The 16,505-nt window shown below is 33.0% G+C and overlaps 1 protein-coding gene across 44 annotated transcripts in view; it reads left to right on the plus strand.

Moving 5' to 3' along the window:
• Nucleotides 1–16,505, plus strand: part of SYT1 (synaptotagmin 1) — a 583,472-nt gene that overhangs the window by 178,353 nt on the left and 388,614 nt on the right. For 22 of the 44 annotated variants that reach the window (XM_078336938.1, XM_078336964.1, XM_078336939.1 and 19 more), the window contains one exon: nt 11,272–11,332. The exons of the other annotated variants lie outside the window; for them this stretch is intronic. The gene's annotated coding sequence lies outside the window, so the exon portion shown is untranslated. The remainder of the gene's footprint in view (nt 1–11,271; nt 11,333–16,505) is intronic. 44 annotated transcript variants of the gene reach the window in all.

The raw sequence follows: 16,505 nt of genomic DNA on the forward strand, positions 1-16,505 counted from the left end.
TTTTATATTTTATATTTTAATAACTTTTTATTATTATTAATAAATAATTATTAATAATAAATAATTATTAATGCCTCTGTGAGAAAGGCAGAGAGAACACTTTTTTTTCTTTTACCTGCCTGTCTGAAGATTATTATGTTACAACTTCACACAAAGTACTGTGCCAGTTACTTTTTGGTGTAGTTATGAATGGTCATTTATTTTAAATCAGAAATCTAAAAACTTTGTAATTTGAAATGTTCACACTTTTAAAAACTGTGCTTTGATTTAAACAATTAACTCCAAATGTATGAAAGTTTATTTTGAGTTTTCAGAGGAGGTTATAGACATTTTTATATCATTCTGAGTGCAAGAATAATTTAATAATCAGATTTTTCTGTCATATATAATAATTTTAAACTCTGCAAATCTGAGTTACAAGATACCAAATAAGTGAGAAATTTATTTATGACATAGAATTTTTTTATCATCTTAATAACCTAACATAGTCAATGAAATCATTCAGCCAAAATAAACATTTTTCAACATCTAAAAGAGTAGACTGTTTTAAAGTTTTGTTTTTATGTATACACAGTTTTTAAACATAATTTAAATTCTGTGCAATATTCATTGGAAAATGGTTGAAGTTTCTTAAATTACAGGACCAGACATATTTGTTATAAGCTCTTTTTACAAGAACCAAGTAACATCTACTTCACTCCCTTACAATTTCTCTTCCCTCTGAGTATAATTTCATGTGAAAACAATCATCAATGACTCATTTTCTACTCTGATTTATGTATAAGTTATTTGGTCTGTGGTTCAGGTGTGTCCTGTATAAGTTATTTGGTTGGAACTGCAACTTTCACAATTGTATTGAAATAGGATTTAGCATAGCATACATAGGAGAGATGTCATTCAAGTAATGAGATACTCTGTTCATTTGGAGTAATCTTTAAAAAAAAATAATAACATACATGTTTCCAAAGAAGAAATCACCCCTCTTTTTGATGAATTTTTATGTAGTTTGAAGCAGTTTTTCATCTCAGATTTTAATTACCTATTAATAAGTATATGCTAAATCACTCATAAATTACATGCAAAGAAAAATGACTCTTAATTCAACCCATGTAATAAAAATATAATTTATTCTTTAAAAATTCTATCAGATATTTAGGAAAAGGAATATTCTGAGTTAAATGAAATTGTCAACATATAAGAGTTCTTAATATGTCTTAACCACTAAGGAGTTCATGAGTTAATGTTAGACAATACGTGGAATAAAAGATGATATGAGATGAATGTAATAGATAATACAGTGACTACATTTTATCTATAGACTGTGCATGTGTTGCTAGCCTATGAATGAGTTTTATGAATTGTATTTGAACAAAAACTTTATAAATGAAAGATTTTTAGCATAAGAAATCTCTACAAACCTTTTACAATTTTGCTTTTAAATCCATAGCTTAAGAACAAGTTGATAGTTGATTAAAATATTACTATACTATTACTAAAGAAATTAAGAGCACATTGCATTTATTGCTCACAAAAGGCTTTGGTGCTTAAGAAAAATAAGAAATATAAGATAAAAGATAAAAATATAAGATGCATTATTATAAGAATAGAAGAATAAAAGACCATTGGAAAGTGTATTCTAAAATACAGCTAACCCTTGAACACCAACTCCCACGAAGTCCTAAACTTCCACGCCTAACTTTTAACTCTCCCAAAACTACTAATAGCCTACTGTTGAATGGAGGCTATCAATAACATAAATGGTTCATTAACTTATATTTTATATTTTATGTGTATAAAATATATACTGTATTCTTAACAATAAAGTGAGAAAAGTTAAGAAAATGTTACTAAGAAAGTCATAAGGAAGAGAAAATGTTTTTACTAGTCATTAAGTGGAAATGGATCATCATAAAAGTCTCTATCCTTGTCTTCACATTAACTAGGCTGAGGAGGACAAGGAATAGGAGGGATTGGCTTTACTGTCTCAGCAGTGGCAGAGGCAGAAGAAAACCTGTGGCTAAGTGGAGCTGCATAGTTCCAACCCATGTTGTTCAAGTGTCAACTATAGTCATTTTTCTCTTGATTACTGAAGCTCAGTAGTACTTTCAAGAATTTCATAGTCTGCTCCTTATAAACTCTAATTACACCAGATAGTAATAATCAAGAGTGTGTGTTTAAAAAAATCTTCAGATGCTCAGACATCCTTTTTTGGAAACTATTCATATTATTCTAGATTTCCCAATCCACTTTAATACAACTGGGAGTTGATACACTTATTCAAAGTGTGACAATTATGAACAACCTAGCTTTCTTGAAAAACCAAATACAGCAAAAAAAGTTTTCAGTAGAGTATTTCTTATGAAAAGCAGATTTTAACCAATAAAACATCTTGTGGCTCATTAGAAAATAAATATTATTTGCAAATACCCCAAATGTTACCTGTAAATGCTCCTGACAAGTTTTACTTAATATTTCCATATTAGAATAATAAAAAAAGCCCTGCAGTAAAAAAGTATAAGGCTTTGAGTGTGTGTAATAGTGGCATAAAGCTAGGAGAAAATTTGGAAGTCACCTATCTAATATTTTAATTTTATAGAGGTTACCTCCTCTAATATTCTCATTTATATATGGCCTGATAGGTCATTTGCCTAAGCTCTTATATCTAGCGATAGAACTGAGAAAAAAATCTGTTAACCAACCACCATTTTTTTCTATCTGCCATATTGACTGAAAGTGCGGTTATTAAAATATGAATGTGTCTGAACTGTTAAAAAGAAAACTCTTCTCCAAATTTAATCTTTCTTCAATCAAAATGTTGGCAAAAATTTATGTAAATTATTGTTTAATGTCTAGTAGTCTAAAATTGTATTTTGATATAGTTTTATTAGGATGATGTTTATAAAGGTTATATATCTCCACTATATAACATATATATATCCATATATATGTATGTATATAGATATATATATACACTGTGTATGTATAAGGAGAGCTCAGGTATATAGATATCAATTTATTTACTTATATTTAGGTATACATATATCCACTTTATACATATATCCACTGTATATGTATAAAGAGAGAGCTAATCTGAGTCTTGGCTTAATCCAACTCCCCCTACTATTTATTAATGATAAGTAGTAAAGAAAAATAACATGTGCACGTTAAGCATTCATGTGCAGAGAATCCATAGGAGAAGGTGAGGACATTCAAGATTACACAGTTAAAAAAACTACTGGGTAATAATAATAGGTAATAATACATACATTCCATCAGCAACACATAAGCAGTTACCTCAATAAGTCTCTCTTTTCTCATCTGGGTAATGAAAGATGTCTGCCCAGCATACTTCCCAAGATTCTCTGAGATCCTATTAACTATATGGAGATCTTAATAGTGGTATTTGATTAAAACTTTTTATAAATTCTTATGTATAAAATAACGCATACCAATGTTAAATTAAATTATCTTATAATATTGACAAAATTATTAAAAATATTATATATCACTAATAAAATATATTTATTTTTAATTAAAAACAAAATTTATATATAACAATTAAACACTTATTTTTAAATAAACAATTATTATTACATAAAATCTTATAGTATTATAAAAAGAAGTCCTTTCTGTGAACATTTGCCTTAATTGTTTTTGGAGTACCACGTATCATTTTATAAAGGCATGTTTCTGAAAAAAAACAAAGTTGTTGGTTGATTTTTGCTTTAGGCAATAATGATCATCCAGAAAAAAAAATTCTCTTTTTCTTGAATTTATAAGTATTTTTAATCCTCATCAGTGTTCTCCCACATAAGCCTAAGAGAGTTCATATATAGAAGGAAGGGAGTTGGGAAAGGAAAGGAAGCATTCATTGAGCTCTCATTTTACATCAGGTGTTTAGTAGGTATTGAACTAAACTTAATTTAATTATTCAAAGAACTCTTCTGATGTTATTAATGGTTTTACCAATGATAAAAATGCGATTGAAAGCTTTATAAAGTTAGCCTACTTAGTATGCAGCAGAGTTACCATTTAAACTCAGATCTGTCTACTTTCTCTTTTGAAGTTCGGATTCAGCTAAACAGGGGCAACTAGTGAAAGTAAGGCACATTTCATCTTCCTATATGAGTGTCTATGCAAAATAATGTGGGCACATTACTTTTCTTTACTACTTGTCATTAATGAATATTAGATTGCATCATGCACATTTGTCCTTCAGATGCTAAAAATAACCCATTGTAGGAGAATTTAATTATTAAAGACAGCAATTTTTGATAGGAAAAGTAGAACCAAAATCAAAATGGATTATAACCATAAGTATAAAAATTCACCTAAAGGAGAAAAACAATATTTATTTTGTTTTTAAACAATGATACAGTAGATATTCACCATATAGATATTTAGATTTTTATACATACTACATTACCTGGATTTATTCTCTTTAAAATCTTTGGTACAACTTTGGAAATTTATTCCTTTATCCTTCATTCTTTATTCAACAGCTGCTATTGATTACCCACTGTATACATAGCTACAGGTGTTTTAAATATAGGAATAAACAAAGCATAGTCTCTGTCACCAAGTAGTTTCTATTTTGAGTAATTATAAATATAGAAAAGTTTGCTTCATAAACAGAATAACAGTTTTATTAACTTATAGTCATAGATTTTCTATTCAAGCTACTCATCTGATTAACCATGATCAGATTATGGTTTTATTTGTCAAACTATTCGATGTTTTGTCACTTTCCTTGAATATTGAGTAAAATGCATTTCCCACAATTATCATTATTCATGATAAAGCTAAACCATATTTCACAATTTATAGTATTTTTAATACACTAATAAAGAAGCCTATTATAATCTTATTCCAGCATAGTACTGGCTTTGTAAATTCTCTGTATTCAAATGCTAGCTCCATCACTAATTCACTATGGGATGCAGGACAATTTTGTAGACCTCTATATATTTTGATTTCTCCATTTAGTGATATTAAAATGAGTCAAATATATGCAATGTCTTTGTTTATATGACAGTGTCTTGTTAATAGTAGGTACTGTATTCAAGTTGGCTATTATAATTAGTTGATAGAATTCAGTCCATTGTTTCTAAAACTTCTTATTAATCTTTGACTTGGAAGCTCTTATTGATATTAGTCTTTATTTTATTCTGAAAAACATTATCCTTTTTCATGACTGATATATAAATTGTATAGTTAAAAGAGATAAAGTAAATTTTCCATCACATTCCCTAAAGCCAATGCAGAAATACTACAACTTAATCTTATATTCTTAGCTTTGCTTAAGAGGGCTTACTAAATCAAAACCTTGTAGTTCCCTTTAACAGAGACTGGAGTTATGATGCGTATGTTATGACTCTTGGCCCACTGTCCATGCAACCCTAAGTGCAAGTTGATTTGCTTTCCAGAAATCCCTGTGGGCTGCTCTTTATCTAGTTCAAAAAGATGTTTTGGGTCAGATTAGACAATGTTCCTGGCTCTACAGATTGCATATAAACTATCATAAATAAATACAGCTTTTTCAGGGAACTAGTTGTAAAACTTAAGTTCTTATCTGCTGAAAACAAGTCTTAACATTAAGATGACTTTATTAAGTCAATTTATAATTAGAATCAGACTTAAACCTAGCACAATTAACTATTGTGTTGGTCAAGAATATTTAAAGGATTAGTAGAGGTAAGGAGAGACATACTCAGATATTAAGGTAGAGATAAGAATGTTAAGTTGCATTCATTAAATACTAGTCACACCATAAAAGTGCCCGGTAGTTTAAAATACACATAAGCAATGAAATGTATGCCATCTAATCTCTCATTTCTGTGATGTGAATATTTTTAACCCCCACCTTTTGTAGAGGGAACTGACAAAAGTGACTTGCCCAAGGCCATATTAGCTGTGAGAGAGAACCCATACATTATCTTCAGAGTTCTTGCTATCACTCAAAGAAGTAGGCCAAGATTAATAGGGGTTTATAATCGGTAGGAATTATAGCTAAACACAAAATTATGTATCTGTACTATTGACATTGTATCTTGCCAGTTTTCAGTAAAATTTTTCATTTTGTTATGTATAAATATAGTTAAGTATATGAGTAACTGGTTCTTATGCTGCTGTCTTGTATTTTTACCAGTAGGAAGATTGCAAAAGTTAACGTATATAAATCTTAAAATATTTTTAAGCTTTATGTATAATAAAATATTTTAATAAACTCCAAAAAAAAAGAGATAAAGTAGAAATTATTTAAAACCAGCATTTACAGTTTTGAAGAAATCATGTTAAGTCCAAAGTTAATAAGAATTTAAACCAAATGATGTAGCTATACAAATTATTAGTTTTGATCTGCTATAACATTATGATTTTATTACTTGTCTACACCAGGGTATTGCTTTGGGTTGCATTGTTCTCTTTTGTAATTAAGAATGTTTGCACTGGATAAAAAAGCTGTGTTCAAGTGCTATTTCTGTCACTTTCTACCTGTGTGTCTGCAGAAAGACAAAATAAGCTGCTTCAATATCCTCACTTATAATAATGAAAATGAATCCTACTTTATAGGTTTCATATGAGAATAATAACATGTTTATTAACTGCTTATTATAGAAATTAATGTAGTAACATAACTAAAAATTAATGTTGTTATATTTGTTATTGAAAACATCTTAGTAATATCAAAAGGGCATTCTTTTCTTTCAAATTCATTTATTTATTTATTTGAAATTGTTGTGCCACCTAACATTTCAGTCAATGATAGACTGCTTAAACAGCAGTGACCCCTTAAGATTATCACATGAGAATTTTGTTGTATCTTTTCTATGTTTGGATACATAAATACTTACCATTGTGTTACAGTTGCCTACAGTATTCAGTACAGTGACATGCACAGGTTTGTAGCCCAGGAACAATAGATCAAACCATACAGCCTAGGTGTGAGGTAGACTGTACCATCTAGGTTAGTATAAGTACAGGCTATGGTGTTCAACAACAGCAAAATTGCCTAATGATGAATTGCTCAGAATGTATCCCTGTCGTTGAGTGATACTTGACTGTATATATTAATATACTTGGAATAAAGAGAAAAGGAAAGTGTGAAGGAAGGAAGAAAAGGAGAAAAGTCTGGTTGGAAATTTTGAAAAGAAGATGAAATTTGGATTTGACAGAGTAGGATGCAAGCTTACTTTGGGAGGAGGCCACCATGAGCCCTCTCCTTGAAGGCCGCTTCCTCCTGAAAGCAAATACAGAAGTTAGACCATCTTTATAGCACTATTCCCTTTCTGAAAGGTCAAGAATAAGGCCTGAGACATTTTGACAACCTTAATGGCCCTAGAAGTAGGCTGATTCAGTATACATTATGATGTGAAGGGTAGCAAAAATACTTTCTATCTTACCATGAAACTATTTCCTTTGGAATCACAAAGGGGCCCATTTTCTCCAGCGAAAATAGACCTAACCAAACTGTAGGCTGAGTAGATGTCCAGAAATAAATTACATCCAAGACACTGTTATTACATGCACCATTTTAAAATTAAGGGCAGTATGATGCCATTACATGGCAACTCCCACTTTAAAAAATAATAAAATTTTGTATATGATGCCTGAAATTGAAATCAAATCATTATTCTTTTACCAAAGAAATCTCAGCTGACAAAGTTGCTTATTTTGCTGCATTTTTCCTCTCATGATACAGAATACTTTGTTTCTCCTCAATTTAAAATCTCAATTAATTATCTTCAGATGAAAATTTTCATACTCGTCATTTTAAGTGGCTTTGTTGTTTGAGTCGTTCTTTTGAAAACACCATAAAAATCCCTTTATAATACCGATATAGGCTATCAATCCTAACACCACTTCTCCTTTCAATAGAAAATCTTGTTATGCCTCTAAAGATGAGTATATCCCAATCTTAAGAATAACTATTCCTATTTCAGCAGAAAGTAATTCATAATGAATATTTTAGCATTTTCCTCTTTTCCTTGGAATTGAATCATTACAAATACTGACAATTTTATTTCTTTTCTATTCTTAAAGATGAAAAATCTGGTTCAGCATATGCTCCATTGTACATTTGAGCAATTTATGTCCCCTTTTCTTATGGTTAATATGAATTGCTTAATCCTGTGATTGTTTTGTTTTCCACTTTCAAAGGGATCCTGGCAAAGCCTATGCTTATGAATTTGTACAAAATGTTTCGGACTAAGGAAAATGTCTCTAAACAAATGCTCAAAATACATTGGTTTCTAACTCATATGACCCCCCCAAAGTGATATTATATGCTTTTTCAATAGTCTGAACTATATTGTAAGAAATAGTTCTTAGCAGTAGTTTTGCAAATTGCTCGGGATTTTTGCTTATCCATTTGACATTTGCATGTAGCATTGACATAATTTGCTATAACATCTCCTAGGAAGTTATTTATATTTTATTATACATATACTATTTGAGCTATGAAGGTTAGTCTTAGATGTTCCTTCTCTTTTGTATTTTAAAATGTTTTTTTCTAATTTTAGACGAGATTTTCTTAATATTGTTTATGTCTTAGATTCACTGCACAGGGGTGTCCAAGGGAGAGAATACAGTCATGGGTTCTTAGTTTCTTTTTATGACTGGGCCAGAAAAGCCCCTTCCTCGTCTCTCTTTTCTGCTTATCATTAGACACAGAAACCAAAAACTATGGCTTCAGGCTGCTAAAAGCCTGAAACAAAACAAAACAGAACAACAACAAAATAAGGCAGGTTGGACAAGCTCATGAGAATTACAATGTCACTACCTTTATAATAAATACCATTTTACTACAGAATGCAACAGACATTTATTTGAATTATGCCCAGTACCATAATTACAGAAAAAAATGGGTTTTCACAATTTTATAATTATAGATATATCCATTGTTCCCATTTTAAGAATTGAACAATAATTAGTGTGTTCTTTTGAAAGGCAAAGCCAGATTTGTCATTGAGACAGCTAAAAGAATGGAAGCAATACAGGCAGTTCCCAACTTATGAATGAGTTATATAACAAAATTGCTTTTAAGATGTTTTCTTTCCATTTTAAAAGATGGACATTTATCCAGAGTAGCCACAAAAACAAACCTGTGAAAACGCACAGCTTACACTGAACGACTATATTTTTAGCATTGGTTATGGTGACTGTTTGAGAGGGACATAAGGAAAAAAATATTTCTCCATTTTCCTGATATTCAATTGACCCTGCCCAAAATGTGAAAAATAACTAAAGCCGGCTTTTCACACAGGCTTTTCTCTCTCACACACCTGTGTGTTCCTCCTGAGGTAGTTCTGCTTTCCATCTGATATTCTTTAATGGCCTTTTCTTTAAAGTGGTTTTGGCTTTGAGTTTTATAACCCAGCTTGTCTCTTGATCAGAAGGACTCAGTACAGCTGGTTTGGGGAAATGTCTAAGAAAAAAGTAACTGGACCCAAGTATTCACACCAGCCCTGCATCCTGCATCCCCTCTGCTTCTCCATTCCCCACCCCTACCCCACAATTGGTAATTTCAATACACAAATAACTTAAGGAATTTTAGGCAATGTGGTGTCCTGGAGTGATAAATGTAGATGGTATGGGTGAAGATATTTGCAGACAGGAACTGAGATAGGTGAGATTTCAGCTTTAAATGCAGCATCCCTTGCACTGCTCTTGAAGTAATACATCTTGTTCAATTCTATACTTAGGAGCCTATAGTTTCTTTATTTTAACACATACACATTTTCCCAGTGGGTATCATGAAGCTTGTTATAGAAGCTTTGTTAATGAGGTGTGTATTAGTTTGTTCCCACACTGCTAATAAAGACAGGCCCAAGACTTGGTAATTTATAAAGGAAAGAGGTTTAATTGACTCACAGTTCCATATGGCTGGGGAGGCCTCACAATCATGGCAGAAGGTGAACAGGGAGCAAAGGTATGTCTTATATGGTGGCAGACAAGGGCGCATGTGCAGGTGAACTCCTTTTTATAAAACCATCAGATCTCATACGACATATTCAGTATCACAAGAACAGCATGGGAAAGACCCACACCCATGATTCAATTACCTGCCATTGGGTCCCTCCCACAACAGGTGGGATTTGTGAGCTAAAATTCAAGATGAGATTTAGGGGGAGACACAGCTAAACCATATCAAGGTGTAACAGGCTAGAGATAACTGTGCTTTAATTTTTCTAAAATGTAAAAGTAAATGTAAAACACATGATTATATAATATTGTTTGCCTATATTTTTTTTCAATACCACAAATGTAAAACTATCCTCTCATATTTTTTAAGAGTTACCTCTATATGAAGGAAATTGTTATTTGTATTAGCTATACCATTCCTTGTACCAGACCACCCAAAAGAAGAAAATAATCAAGTTTTTAATTTTCAATTTTCATCATAATGCTGAAAATAAATATAACTAAAATGTTTTCAGCAATTACCCCTTGCACAATGATCAAACAAATGCTGTTTGATCATTGTGTGCTGGCATCAAAAATCATGAAAGTGGCTTGATAAAGCCAGGACAGACCCAGATAGCCCATCCCTCTGACCCAGGGCTTATGGAAACATAAGGAGGCTGGTAAATGAACACTTAACTCCTTGCTGCATGCTTCCCATGTCATGAGGAGTATATATTCATATCTGTATTTCAAAAATAAGGAGACAGATTCTGAAAGGCAAACCAACTTGCTCAAAATAAAATAGCTTATACATTTTGAGCCAGATGCAGACCAAAGTCCGTGTAATGCTAAATCCTGTGCTCTTAGACTTTATGCAAACTGTTTCATGGGCTTACACTGGAATAATATCTGATGAATTTCTCTTTGCATAAGAGAGAAACTCCACAAGAGTGGTAAGCAGAGCATCCTCATATCTCAGAACCTGACACACCAAAGGTGCTCAATGCTGGTTGAAGCAAACTTTTTTACCTAGCTCTATCAAAGCAGTAACTTTACTGAAAGTTCTCTGTTCCCTTACTTTTTCTCACAAAAGGTATCCATGTTCCCAAACAAAGCCTATGTTCCTGTATCAAAAAGCTTTTATTTTCAAGAGCTGTATCTTCAGCCTTTTTAAAATTGTGATAAAATATATACAACATCAAATTTACCATTTTAACCATTTATAAGTGTACGTATACACCTCAGTGGTATTATGTACAGTCACACTGTTGTTCAACCATCACCATCATCCATCTTCAGAATTTTTTCATCTTCCCAAGTTCACTCCATACATATTAAACCATAACTCTCCATTCCCCCTCCCCACAGCTTCTGGCAGCCACTGTTCTACCTTCAATCTCTGTGAACTTGACTATTCTAACTACTTCATGTAAGTGGAATTATACAGTATTTTTTCTTTAGTAACTAGGTTTCATGTTGTATGATGGTATGATGTCAAGGTTTATCCTTTTTGTAGCATGTGTGAAAATTTTCTTCCTTTCTTAAGGATGAATAATATTCTATTGTATGTATAAATCACATTTTCTTTATCATATCTGATGATTTACTGAATAATGTAGTTGAAATGGAATCTTTTTGCCAATTCTTTAACAGAAGGATAAGATGCAAATATAGAAATGTAATGAGTTCATGATTTGTAGAATATCTCTCTTTTTATATCATAAGCCCTAAAATTAAACAGGGAAAACTTGTTCAGTTTAGGCAATTGGCAAAATAAATAGATGGGTTTAAGATAATTTAGGATTTATAAGTTATAAATATGCCACATTTTAACTACTCAGGCTGGAATTAGCCTGTCTTCATTTGATTGTCTGTTTTTAAATATTGACTGTTCTTGAAAAGATTCGTGAAGCCAGGGGTATTTTTAAATTGCCAATTCTCTAATATTAAATAAAATAATAGGGAGAGGAGCATTGATTCTAAATAAGAATGCAAATTTATAGCTGTCAAATTTTCTAGTACTATCATTTAACTTCTAATCAGTATATTATGGAATATTCTTGTTCAAGAATTGGTGTCTGAATCTTAAATGAATAAGAAGGAAATAATCTATACAGTTTTTAGTATTTTCAACAGCTTTCCTTATGTGCTAACCAATAATATTTTAGCTGGGATTTATCAATGCAAGAGACACATTCATATACATATACGTATATATCCTCTAATACACAAACAGTATCCTCTAATTCTCTAATCCTTACACTGAAAGTAGACGTCATCACCATTTTACAAATGAGGAAGCAGAGGATTGGAAAAGTTAAGTGACTTTCTCAGTTAATAACTGTCAGAGTCGGCATTTGAGAACAGGGCTTCTAGATAGATACAAGGCTGCTGCTCTGTCACCTCACACTTCCCCTACATCTGTGCATGGTTCTGGGGCACAAAAATGGATGAGACAGTCTCACTATGGTATAACTTATACTGGAATGGATGGACATTTTTAATTAATTAAAATATAGTAGTATGAGTATTAGAAGTGCTTTTGAAGACAGCAGGTAGACATAGCTTAATAGTGCCTGAAAAGCTTTGCAAAGGAAAGGGCATTCCATCTTGGCCTTACATGACTTCCTTCCATGCTGATTTTCCATTTTAATTAGTAAAGAATTTAGTTAAGTACATGATACGATTGGTTAAAGTTGAAGCTCTAATGAGATCATGAAGGTTAAATTAAAGTGTTTGAAGTTTATCTCTTAGCCGTGGAAAACAAATGTTTTAATGTTTTTGTTCGTGTTATTTTTTTCTGCTTAATCTACCATTCTGTAGAAGCCTTAGCAATAAAACAATAGTAGGAGAAGAAAAAGATAAGTTTTTAAAAAGAATCCTTTTATGAGTCTATGCTAGCTTATTTTAATGTTCTTGCATCATAGACATGATTAAAGATTTTAAGTGTGTGACCTTGCATGTTGATCAGTTATCATCTTCCTCAAGTGCTGCTCAATAATACAATCCATAATGACATTTTGTTGTTATTTTCTGAGCTGTTGGGTGAGGCACTAAAGCTAGCTTCCCTAGGTCTATGTTGCTTTAAGTTACTGTAGTGAGAAAATTTCACAGTGCTGTCATGCTTTTGGTTAATACAGTTTTGTGTTTTTCTTGGGAAAGACAATTCTGATAGTGTCCTATTGATTCAGATGTTTTCTGACAGTAGCTGCCTACCAGGTTTGCCTTCATTGACTTTTCAATGTTCTGTTACAAATAACTTGCATGTACAATTTGATATTGAAGAGCCTAGAAGGTTCCCCACTGTGCATGAAGTTAGAGCAGCCCTGAGCCATGGGGCAGTGAGTGCTTATTATCATTCTGAAAATCATCCACTTGTCCTGGGCTGTTGCCATAAAAGAGTTGTGTTTTCTCTGTTATTCTTTTTTTTCTTTTCCTGCTTCTTTTATTCTTCCAGACATTCCAATGCACTTCTTATTCTTGAAAGGCTTAAACTTCATTCTTAAATATCCCCCATGGTGACTGAATCTTGAAATATAAAGTCACAGGTGCTTTCTGATGTTTTTGAACACAGGAAATGCGAGATGGCTTGGATTGCAAGTACTTACTTTGTTAGTAAGATTTAAAAGAAATCTCTTCTGTGAGATTTTTCTAAAATGGTGAATGGTTAGAAACATATTTTATAATCATAAGAAAAATACCATTTATTGAATGCCTACCATCTGCCAAGATCTGTGCTTAGCAACTTTCATGTTATCTATAATACTGACAACTGTGTACGGTAGATATCATTAAACTATTTACAGATAAAGAAACTAAGAATTTGAGAAATTAAGTGACTTGTCCAAGAGTGATTACTTCTATCTTTCTAACTGCAATTAACTTTTAGTTATCCAAAGTGATAGTAATACCATTTGGATTTGCGGAGCACCTCACAGTTTACATAGCAGTTTCACATATGCCACCTCCTTTAACCTCACAAAACTGATAATTATATTTTGCGTTTCATCTTAAGCTTTATAAGACCATCTTGAGGCTCCAGATCAGAAATGGAGTATGGATGTACTTGTGCTGAAATATAACCCTTTGTTAAGTTGGCCTCATTTGCAATAATGGTTTCATTTCTACCGTTACTAGTCTATGCTTGCATTTTATCAGGGGAGAAGGCAGCTGGAGAACTTGCCTATTGATGCCCTTGAAGAGTTTGTGGGATTATGTTTACCCAGACAATAGCTGCCTTTAGCAAAAACATAATAATATTTTTGAGACCCAACTGCTTTGCCCCTGAAAACTATGTAGGAAATACTTACATAGCTGCTCTTTCCTGCTGTCTCCTCCCAGGATCCCAGCCTGTGGCATCCCTGCTTTTCAAAGAAAGTCAACTGTGCAGTCTGTCCCTATCTCTGCTTGTAAACCAAAGCATAATGTTCATTTATACGTAAAAGTGGGGGAGGGAGATGGAGAACCTTATAATATTACAAATAACATAACATGATAATGAGTAATAAGTACAATTTCTGCCTCATCACCAGTATTTCCAAAACCCGATGGCATCAAATTCTCTGAAATAATTTAGGACTGTGAAGTGGGAATTGACTAAAAAAAAATAAGTAAAAAGATTGTTGGATTCAATAGAGAAAATTAATAAAACAAATACAGCAACATGTACAGTACCCTCTATCCCCCATGGAAACACCAAAGCAAACCACTCACTGTTCCAAAGGCTATCATTTTTTTCAAATATCAGAGCTTTGACCCAGGAGTCTGACCTCACTTTTCCTGACCTAGCTCCTCCTGGGCGAGGTTAGTTTCTCCCTCTGTTCTGTATTCTCAAAGCACCTAAGACATGCCCCTGCTTCAGTATCCATCTCTTCTACTGAACATGAGCAAAATGAGCCTCCTCCTCATCCCTACCATTCCAGAGAGCAGTCCATCACTTGGAGCACAAAGCTTAGTGCACAGTAGATGATTCTATTCAGCCATGCAATAGAACCAGACCTTGTGCTGGTACTGAGTGCTATATTTGGAGAATATTTAGAGAAATGAGGAAAGAAGAAAGGGAGTGAAGAAGGTAGGAAATGTAGGAATGAGAGAGACAGAAAGAAAAGACTAAAGGAGGAAGGAAAGAGGGAGGGAGGAAGGAAGGAAGAAATAAGAAAGCCTGGCCCAAGATGTGAATAAGTATGTGATGATTTAATTTATTGCATAGTATTTCACATAATATCTATTGTTTACTTTCAGCAAAAAAATTTATTTTGAGAATATGAATATTTCAGAGGGATAGTCCACAGTGGAGATGGGGGAAATGGTTTTGTAGAAGACTAGATATTAGTTCTTAAATGTTTCTCTTTCCACTAATTTCAAAGTTTATTTTTCTTACTACTATAATATTTCCACTTTTATGTATGTGAAGATAAAACTTGCTCACTCCTTAGCTAATACATTTTAGAAACTGTTTTATATGTTTTATAATATAATATATGAAATGAGAATACTAAGGAATTTTATCCACCACCTACATATTACCATATTAAAATATTCCTGAATAAAGTAAACCTCACCATAAATGTGGAGGACGGGCGACGGGGGTATGATTTTTCTTTTGGGTCTATGAAACAGATTATGCTAATTTACACCAGCACTTCTAATAGCAACTAACCCTTCTGCACCGCAAACACACACACCATCTACTCTTCTTTCCAGCACTCTGTAATGTTAGTTTAGTTTCCCTCTTTTATTGCCTAGCTCCACCCTCTTCAGACCTAAAAAAGAGAGAGAGAGAAGAAGAAAACCTCTTCTCATTTCTAGGGCTCTGAGGTATCGCATTGCTGCCACTCTACCATTCTTCACACATTCAAATTAGAAACCCAAGGGTGGCCAGCACAGTGGCTTGTGCCCATAATCCCAGCACTTTGGGAGGCTGAGGTCAGAGGATCGCTTCAGCCCAGGAATTTGAGGTCAGCCTGATCAACATGGCAAGAATTCGTCTTCACAAAAAAAAGAATATAAACAAACAACAACAATAAAAGTAGCGGGCATTGTAGCACACACCTGTAGTTCCAGCTACTAGGGAGGCCGAGGCAGGAGGGTTGCTGAGTCTGGGAGGTGAAAGATAGAGGCTGCAGTGAACCTTTAGTGTGCCACTGCACTCCAGCCTCGGCGACAGAGTCTGGCTCTGCCCCAGAAAGAGAAGATGAAGGGAAAGGAGGGGAGAGACAGGGAAGAAAAGAAACCCAAGGGTGCCATGTATCAGAGGATGCTTTCTTGTCTGCTTAATCTCAAATCTGGCCAAAAATTCGAATTTCTGGCCAGATTTGAAATTAGCTGGTAGTCTCATTTTCTTCCTCTCTGCTACTGAAAGCAAACTATCCCAGTAGCAATAGTTAGCAGTCACTGCAGGCAAGAGGATAAACAGGAAAATAAAAAATGCTCTTGAGGGAAAAAAAAGTCAAGGATGATTTTGAATATTTATTATAGTATCTTGAAATCCATCATAATCACCTCCCAATTTCTTAATCAAATCTGACCAACATGTGCTCCCACTATTTGTTGAGATCTGTAGGAAAGTCAAAATCATACAATTTCTCATTGTATCATTATTT

This window comes from Callithrix jacchus, chromosome 9 (assembly GCF_049354715.1).
Source record: "Callithrix jacchus isolate 240 chromosome 9, calJac240_pri, whole genome shotgun sequence".
Taxonomy (NCBI): Eukaryota; Metazoa; Chordata; class Mammalia; order Primates; family Cebidae; genus Callithrix; species Callithrix jacchus.